A 10,197-nucleotide genomic window follows, 5' to 3' on the forward strand; every position below is an offset into this window, starting at 1 on the left:
AAAAGTAAATAAATAAATGTATTATTTTTATTCCACATCATTTATAGCTTTCATTGTCTGTGTAATATCTGAAAGGTTGTATTGAAAAGGATTCGTCGTTTAAATGTCTATAATTAAAAATGCGTGGTTGTCCAAGAAACAAACATCTGCCCCCTCTGTTTAGCAGATTATTATTAGCTTGTATTAATAGATGCAGGCCTGAAAAGACGAAATCAGCTATTGATAATTGCAAGAAGTATACAGAGGCTACTGTATCGATCGGCGTGTCCCTTATTCCCCTGGTATAGCAGAGATAAGAAGACACACTCTTTAGTGCAATATAATTTCTTTTGACCTATCTGCTTGCTACAGACTTATGATGAATAGCCAGAGTGGTTAAAGTCTTTTATCACGAAAGTTACCCCTTGATATAATATTGATTCTTTATAACTAGCTCCAAACACAAAAATCAAACTGTCCACTTGGCCATCATCATCATCAATATCATCACAAAGGCTTTGGAATAAAGATCAGCAAAGCACAGAAATGTCTCCTGTAATCTGCCCAACTAATCTTTATTTCCTGTTGATGAAAAAGAAAGGGAAAAAAAAACTGTCATTTCACCAGCAAAGTAACATTTAGGGCATAAAAGCAAAATACAGTTTATATATAAGTATTGTACCCTGAATAAAATAGTATCCACAGTACACACATCTATGTCTATCATATACCATCTATCATATCTATCATCTATCTATCTATCTATCTATCTATCTATCTATCTATCTATCTATCTATCTATCTATCTATCTATCTATCTATCATCTATCTATCTATCTATCTATCTATCTATCTATCTATCTATCTATCTATCTATCTATCTATCTATCTATGTATCTATCTATCTATTACACACACACACACTATATATATATATATATATATATATATATATATACACACACACACACACATACCAATGACCTGCCTTAATTGTAGAAAATAAGAGCAATACAGTTAACATGGTGATTTGAGATGATCAATAGTAACAGCTCTTCTGCTCCTGTTTTCTTATGCCAGATGGTCTCTTGCTTTTATAGTTTAATTTTAAGAAACAAACGTTTAAAGTACACAGCTTTTCTTGAGAATCTGTGGGGGGGGGAAAGACTCAGGTATTGTTACAAAAAAGTGCCAAGTGTCTGATTAGAGAAACAAGTGTATTTGGGTTAAATTGAGTGGATTTCCTGCCTTCCCCTTGAGTGTGCCAGCATGGTTTTGCTGAGGGTTGCATTAGCACAAGCACCAGTAATTACAAGCATGTGTACTCTGGAGGGCTGGGGAAGGAAGGTGTGAGGGAGAACGTGAATCCCCTTTGGAGCAATCAGAACTGGAAAAGGTTTTCCCTTCATGCAAACGGTATGCTGATCTTATTTAATGGGGTGGTTAGGGGAGTGAGAGCTCAGGGCAAGTTCAGCTTTCAACGCTAGATTTGTGAAAGCCAACATTGCTTTTACCTTTCTGTATAAACATAAGAGCATGCACTTTATCGCTTTTTTCTTAAAACAAATACTGCTAAAGTATTAACCCTTCTATTGCCAAAGAGACAGTGCCAGGGCATTATAACCAGCTAATAGTTATTAACTATATTATAGAGTCCTCTATGGCAGTCAAGGGGTTAAGCATGGTATCATTTTATTACAGCGATACAGTATCATATAAATAACATTAAGTTCAGTGTGGCCCTGGGGCTTGTTGCTTGCCCGTTGCCTTTCTGTGCTAGCCTAGCTTAGGTCGGTAATAGCCCTGCATCCTTTTTTTTCACCTTCGCACGTTTCCTCTAAGAAGCCTTTGCTGCAGGATACTTCATGGCTAGTTGTAAACACTCAGCAAGCAAAGCCCAGCTTTTAGCTGTGAGATCAATGTCACATGAAGTGTCTGCCTTACAATGCTCACCCCAGCTGGGTGCACACTGTGCCAGCTCAGCTTGTGGAGAGCACTGCGTCACTCAGGGGTTAATGGCTCTCTGTTGCAAAACGCACACGTCATTGCTATTAGCCTTTACATCAAGTTATGTCATATTTTTTTTCCCTTAAAATATTTATCAATGAAGTCTTCAAACAAGCTGGAAATGACTCTTAACCCTTACAGTTTGGTCCAATAGTTTAGAATAGTAGAAAAAAAGTATTTCAGGAGGAATTTCAGGTTTCAGCCCCCTCTCCCAATTGTTGGAGGCGTTTGATTCTGTCCTATGACTTCCCTGCATGACAAACATATTCAAGGCTGCAGATTATCAAGAGTTGATCTCTTAAATCTTTCAAATAAGATATAGCAATTCACAGACAAATGTGAAAATATGCTGTCAAATGAATGCACATTTGTTTATAGTAAAACTATTTTTAAAATAAAATCACCTCCCTCATAAAATGTTAATGCATTGTTTAAAAATAAAAAAAAAAATGTAGTGCAAATGATTTATTTTGCTGGCTTTCCCTCTATTTTACTTCTGGTTACACCAGTCTAGAATACACATTATACTGAGTATGGTACTTTTTGATTGATGTTAAGCAGATCAATGCAGGATCATATTTACACATGGATCTAACACGTCAAAATATAAGGCAATATGAATTTACTTTACAGAATTGTGTCAATGGGATACCCCAATAGGAAAGAATTTTGCAAATTATGCGAACTAAAGGAACATTTACTAAAAACATTTATATTGGTACCTGGCTTGAAAGTTCTAAAACTCCTGCCTGAATATATTTTCATTCAGAGCCTAGAGATATTGGTTAACTCCATTTAACTAGTGAAAAGGGTGCCTTAGAGGTGTGTCAGTTGGGATTACAGGATTGTTCTCACACAGATCTCTTCATGAAATTAACCCTTCCATAGCACAAACAAATCTAGTTACCTCCAGTCTTATATAGATACAGAGGGGTTAAAAATCAGAAGGAGCTGAGAATCTTTAAATAATGTATGTATGTTCAGATTGATCCAAGCCTGTGTCTTGTTGAGGCCCTCTGGCAGTCCCTCTCTCCACTGCTCCCTCTCCCCCTCATCTCCCAAAAGAATTGTTCATTGACGTTTCCGGTAGATATTGTTAGAGGATTAGATCAATCCATCAAGAATAAAAAAGTTGAAGACCTCTTGTCGTGTGACACCTTGCTTCTTCTACATTAAAATGGCCTAGGGTCTCTCCTGAAAAGTATGATCTGTGTTTTGGGGACCATGTCTAGGTGTGAAGATGTGCTGTGGTGAAAGAAGAGATCATTTATTATCAGGTACATTTATTATCTTTTGCAGCCCCAATTAATGTCTACCTGTATGAAAGCAGCACTAAACTGAGATTCACTGTGCCACTTGACCTCTATAGAACAGAAACCAAACCAATCAAACTCGTGTTTTTTCACCAGTCTTTATTAAAACAAATATAAGCTGCTTACATTCAAGAATTGTTTTTATTTTATATGGTGGTCAATATATTCTTTAGTACTATTCTAGAAAAAACAGATACATTTTGCAACTCAATACATTTTTTTTTATCTCTAAATAGTCACAGTCAGACATAAAGTAACCCAATATTTGTAATTTAAAGGTAAATGTTTATGAATTTATGATCAAATACTTTAAATCTGTATAAATAAAACTGTATGGGAGCATTGTTGTTATAGTTGCATTAAGAAAATTATTTTTAAACAAAGCACCCCACCCCCAAAAAATGATTATTGCTTAATTTTTACGTTTTTTTCTTACTGTATGCTTTTTTTCCTTTCTTTACTTAAAGGTGTATTAAACACTGTTACTCTAGTAGGTCATTTATAAGTGTCCTTCATAGGCCTTAGCAGAGTAGATAGGCTTTTAAACCTAGAGAAACCCATTGAAAACTAAATATTTACACTTTAACAACTAATATAATTAAAATAATAATAATACATCTTCATATTATTCCCAGACCACTCGATGCAATGGATATATAATCATATCTAACATGCATTTAGTGTTTGATGTTTAGTGTCTAATGTGTTTGAATTTAATGCTTTTCTGCCATTAAATCACAAGTAAAAATGAAATATATATATATTTATTTTTGCATAAAAAATGTTAAGTTAAAGCTGTTTAACTGATTCTAATGCAAAGAGGTAATTTATGTTTATGCACAACCAATACCTAAGTACAGATTGCTTAAATAACTCTTAAAGGGATACTAAACCTATATATTTTCTTTCGTGATTCAGATAGAGCATGCAATTTTAAGCAAATTTCTATTTTACTCCTATTATCAATTTTCTTCATTCTCTTGCTATCTTTATTTGAAAAGCAGGAATGCAAAGCTTAGGAGCCGGGCCATTTTTGATTCGGCACCTGGGTAGCGCTTGCTGATTGGTGGCTAAAAATAGCCACCAATTAGCATGCACTATCCAGGGTGCTGAACGTAAAATGGGCTGGCTCCTAAGCTTTACATTCCTGCTTTTCTAATAAAGATAGCAAGAAAAAATGATAATAGACGTAAATTAGAATGTTGCTTAAAATTGCATGCTCTATCTGAATCACTAAAGAAACAATTTGGATTTAGTATCCCTTTAAGGCTAATTCCCACAGCTCTGTTGGACGACAGTGACAACGAAAAACAAAAACAAGTTTTATTTAGGACAGGAACGCTTTTTTGAAACCCCCCAAAACAAAACAATACAAAAACATGAAAGCATATAATCCATTATAAAATATATTCTTTTAGATGAACAAAACATACTTAAAATACCTTTAAAGAGACATAAAGGAACACAAATGAAATGCTCATGTTATTATTTTTCTTTTGCTTGAATAGAATGATTTGGTTAACCTCAGGAAAAGGGTTCACCCCTTTGTGGCCGTACAATAGTGTTCACTATAAGATCGTTGATGTGATCATGTGATTTCAAGGCCAGGATCAGATCAGATTCATGGGGGAGTGCCTATGGTGCTAGGCACGCCCCCCAGGCTGATCCTTGCCTTCCCCAAAAGGGGAAGCTGCTGGAAACCATAAATGGTATGATGTTCCATGCCGTCCTAACGGTGTTAAAGCCCATCGCTGTTAGGACGGTATGGAATGTCCTAATGGTGTGAAAGGGTTAAATACATACTTAAAGGGACATGAAACACAATTTTTTTATTTCATGATTCAGATAGAGAATATAATTTTAAACAAATTCCTAATTTACTTCTATTATCTAATTTGTTTCATTCTCTTGGTATAATTTGTTGAAGGGGCAGCAATGCACTAATGGTTTCTAACTGAACACATGTGTGAGCCAATCACAATCAAGATATATATGCAGCCACCAATCAACAGCTAGAACCTAGGTTCTCTGCTGCTCCTGAGCTTGCCTAGATAAACATATCAGCAAAGCAAGACAAGAGAAGGAAGCACATTAAATAATAGAAGTAAATTGGAAAGTTGTTTTAAATTGTATTTTGGGTTTCATGTCCCTTTAAAGGGACAGTCTAGTCCAAAATAAACCTTGATGATTCAGATAGAGAATATAATTTTAAACAATTTTCCAATTTACTTTTATCACCAACTTTGCCTTGTTCTCTTGGTATTCTTAGTTGAAAGCTAAACCTAGGAGGTTCATATGCACATTTCTAAGCCCTTGAAGGCCACCTCTTCTCTCAGGGCATTTTAACAGTTTTTCAACCCTAGAGGGTGTTAGTTCATGTGTGACATATAAATAACACTGTGCTCACACACGTGGAGATCCAGTGAGCCAGCTCTGATTGGCTAAAATGGATGTCTGTCAAAAGAACTAAAATATGGGGGCAGTTTGCAGACAGGGCCGGCTCAACCATAGGACCAAGTGGATCCAATGGACCCAGGCAGCACTTCACAAGGGGCAGCACTTCAGTGACTGAGTCAGTCACTGTCTTATCCATACCACTCCTTTCCTGTCTCTGTGGGGGAAGTAGCAGGCTCCCAGCAGCATAACCTCATCATGCACAATCACACAGAACTGGTCAGGGGCGACATTCAAGGTGGGACAAGTGTATCACTTCCCTAAATTCCTTTCTAATTATTGAGCAATTGTGCATAAGCATTGGTTGCATGCAGGTAGGCAGGCTTAGTAAGTTCAGTGGCCAGGCTACTAGGTTGATATGCTAATCAGTAATGTTGCAACTGGGGGGCGTCATTGTATTCTCTGACCCAGGCAGCACAATATCTTGAGCCAGCCCTGTTTGCAGAGGCTTAGATACAAGGTAATCACTGAGGTAAAAAGTGTATTTATATAACTCTGTTGGTTATGCAAAACTAGGGAATGGGTAATAAAGGGATTATCTATCTTTCTAAACAATAACAATTCTGGTGTAGACTGTCCCTTTAAGCCCTTCAGGAGGCAGGCAAATGTCCATAATCAAAAAGTAAACATTCATGCAGACATGATGTCAGATGATCATCACTGCGATCACGCGACTCCAAACTCCGCTGATTGGCTCCTGGGGGATTATCTGCATTGCTAGTCACATCCCCAGTCAAATCCACCAGAGTTTTTACAAGGAGGGAAGCAGAACACAACAGTTAGGGCACTCCATGCTGTCCTAAAGGCGTTAAAGCCCAGTGTTTTTAGGCCGGCATGGAATGTCCTAATGGTGTCTAGCGGTTATATCACATCTGGACCGGCAAAGCACAACTGGACCCAGAACTAAGCACAGATATTGAGCCAATCAGGGACAGCATATGTGTATAGCTGCCAATCAACAACTGTGTGCAGCACAGAATATGCAGTGCATTGTGCATATCTATGTGTTTAACCCACTGGTTTTCAAATCTGTCCTTAGGCCTCCCCAACAGGCCAGATTTTCATGATTACCTTAGGTAAAATAGCCATGTTTAATTAACTGAATATTTCAACTGTGCTCAAAATCTGGCCTGCTGGGGAAGCCTGAGGACAGGTTTTAAAACCAGTGGTTTAACCCCCAGACAACACACCCTAGCACATTAGTGTATTTTTATAAATTTTTTTTTGCCTTGATGTCTCTTTAAAGGGACAACAAAATAAAAAAAAAAATATGATTCAGATGGAGCATGCAATTTTAAAAGCCTTTAATTTTACTGCTATATCACATTTTTTTTACTTTTGTTCTTTTGGTATCCTTTGTTAAAAACCATAAAAAACAAACCTAGATAGACTCAAAAGCAGCAATGCACTACTGGGAGATAGCTGACTATACACATATGCCTTTTGCCATTGACTCACCAGATGTGTTTAACTAGGTCCCAGTAGTGCATTTACTGCATGGGAACTGATAAACAAATAATTATATTTTAAGAAACAGTGCAAAAATAAAATGCTCTAAGACATTAGAGCATTTTCTTTTTACACTTTAATGTGCCTTTAAGATTATTACACTAGTCCTCAGTCCTGTGCAGAGTAAAATGCTCCAGAGTACATTTGAAATGTTGCTTGTATTGTTTTGTGAGCAAGTAAGAAATGGATTTGCAATGCAAATGTAGTTTAGATATTATGGTTAGAACTGTAAGTTAGTATTAGAATTTGGGACAAGTATATGGTAAATCCTCTGGCAATGCACTGCAACTGTCTTAGGCAGCCAAGGATGACTTAGCCATCTGAGACTTTTCAATATGGCTAAAATGCTGTTTTTGTAGATCTATTTTTAATACAGTAAACAGTAAAATAAATCACTAAACATGTGAAGCTGCTTAAAGGGACATAAAGAAGCAGTTATAACATCTTTCAATGTGCTACAGCATATTATTATTGCTATGTTTCTTTGGCTCAAAAAGGTTAAACACATAGTTGAAGTTAGTTCTGCACTGGCAATGCCATATTGGTCCAGAATTGTACCTGGCTACTGAGCCAATTAAGGGCATAGCTGCTAATAACCTACACATTAAACTCCAAAGTTAAATATTTATAAAATTTTTGTTCATAATTTAAGAAAATGCTTTCCCTCCAAATTAACTCTGAAATTTGTACCCCCCCCCACCGAGAGACACTAGTAGATTCAATGGAATACAGATCCGTGACACTCCTACATGGTGCGCAGAGACTGGCTGACCTGCGCAGGAGCTTGGTTATATCTGGTACTTATTGCCCACATTAAAGGAAATAGGATAAACAACACTCATGAGGCTTTCAAAGGGGTGTGTTTTGGGACTACACATCTGCACATTTTTAAACATTTATTATCTATGCAGACACATTATGTTTTGAACCATTTTTAATGCATAAATAAAAATTGCCTTTAAAGATAAACTTTTTCTTTCATGATTTATAAAGACCATGGAGTTTTGAACATCTTTCTAATTTACTTCTATTATATAATTTGCTTCATTCTCTTGATATTCGTTGCTGAAAAGCATATCTAGATAGGCTCAAGTAGATGCTGATTGGTGGCTGCACATAGATGCCTCATGTTATTGGCTCACCCATGTGCATTGCTATTTCTTCAACGAAGGATATCTTAAAAATGAAGTAAATTAGATAATAGAAGTAAAATGGATTGTTGTTTAAAATTGTAGTCTCTATCTGAATCATGAAAGAAAAATTTGGGGTTTAGTGTCCCTTTAATATCCAATAAGCAATGTATTTAACTCCTTTTTGGGTGTTAAACCCATAGATAAAGCCAATCAATAGTGCAATACGAAAATACACTAATGAGCTATTTTTCATTACATAATTTGAAAATCATCTCAAATTCTGCATTTCCCTTTTTCTGAGCCTTTTTTTTTAATTATAAATTATTCTAATCATATGATATAAGGATAAATACAAGTTAATTTCATATCTGTATATTGACCAACATATTTCTTATTTTTAAATCTCTTGATATGTTTGATGGTTTAACAAATAAAACACATTATTTTTGTTTTATAGATTTTTTTAATTAGTATTATGATGTTTTTCACCTTGTTCCCAGCATTAGTGGTTACAATTAGATTCCTCTGTAGGAATATATTAAAAGCGGATGAGAGAGAGAATTTAGAAGATTATTGTCCCTTTTGCATTCTAGTTAGGGTAGTATGTAAGCACATCGGGGGAATCACATAACCCGTGCTGCCAGATGATATACTGCCGTTAATCGGAAAAACTGGCAAGGTTCAGAAATGTGCGCAACTGAGAAAACAACAATATGAGGGAAACACTTCTAAGACTCAATATAAGCTACACGTAAAAATTACAACCTTCCTCAAGATATAAATAATAATAATGAAAACAGACAATAAGGTGAGCGCTAAATTAATAGCAAATTGAGAAAATAAAATATGTGATAATGTATAAAAAATGTATATGATACCTAATATATAAGGTGAGCACAAAATGAGATAGTATAAAATGTAATAATTTATGATAACTGTTATCCTATATTATAAAAGACAAGTGTTTGTCTGAAGCCGTCATGCGCAGTACAGGCAAACACTTGGCCTTAGATTCTATTCTCGCGCACCTCGGCATAGCTGACAGCTGACAGATTGGGAGCGCGAGGTACACAGCATACAAGCAGCTGTGAGATAGGGAGCGCGAGCTACTCAACAGCTGTGAGGTCTGCTGCGTGAGAAGCGGCAACGCGCTCCCCAGACCTCACAGCTGTTTGTGGCCGACGGGAGCGTCGTGAGGGGCGTGGCAGGGCGTCGCGAGGGGCGTGGCCGGGCGGGGTCCCGCGAAGACAGAGCCAGAGAGGGAGCAGGAGGGGGGGGGGGGGGCAGAGAGCCAAAGAGAGGGGGGGGGGCAGAGAGCCAAAGAGAAGGGGGGGGGGGGCAGAGAGCCAAAGAGAGGGGGGGGGGCAGAGAGCCAAAGAGAAGGGGGGGGGCAGAGAGCCAAAGAGAAGGGGGGGGCAGAGAGCCAAAGAGAAGGGGGGGGCAGAGAGCCAAAGAGAAGGGGGGGGCAGAGAGCCAAAGAGAAGGGGGGGCAGAGAGCCAAAGAGAAGGGGGGGCAGAGAGCCAAAGAGAAGGGGGGGGGCAGAGAGCCAAAGAGAAGGGGGGGGCAGAGAGCCAAAGAGAAGGGGGGGCAGAGAGCCAAAGAGAAGGGGGGGGGGGCAGAGAGCCAAAGAGAAGGGGGGGGCAGAGAGCCAAAGAGAAGGGGGGGGCAGAGAGCCAAAGAGAAGGGGGGGCAGAGAGCCAAAGAGAAGGGGGGCAGAGAGCCAAAGAGAAGGGGGGGCAGAGAGCCAAAGAGAAGGGGGGGGGGGGCAGAGAACCAAAGAGAAGGGGGGGGGGCCAGAGAG

Source organism: Bombina bombina, chromosome 5 (genome assembly GCF_027579735.1).
Source record: "Bombina bombina isolate aBomBom1 chromosome 5, aBomBom1.pri, whole genome shotgun sequence".
NCBI lineage: Eukaryota > Metazoa > Chordata > Amphibia > Anura > Bombinatoridae > Bombina > Bombina bombina.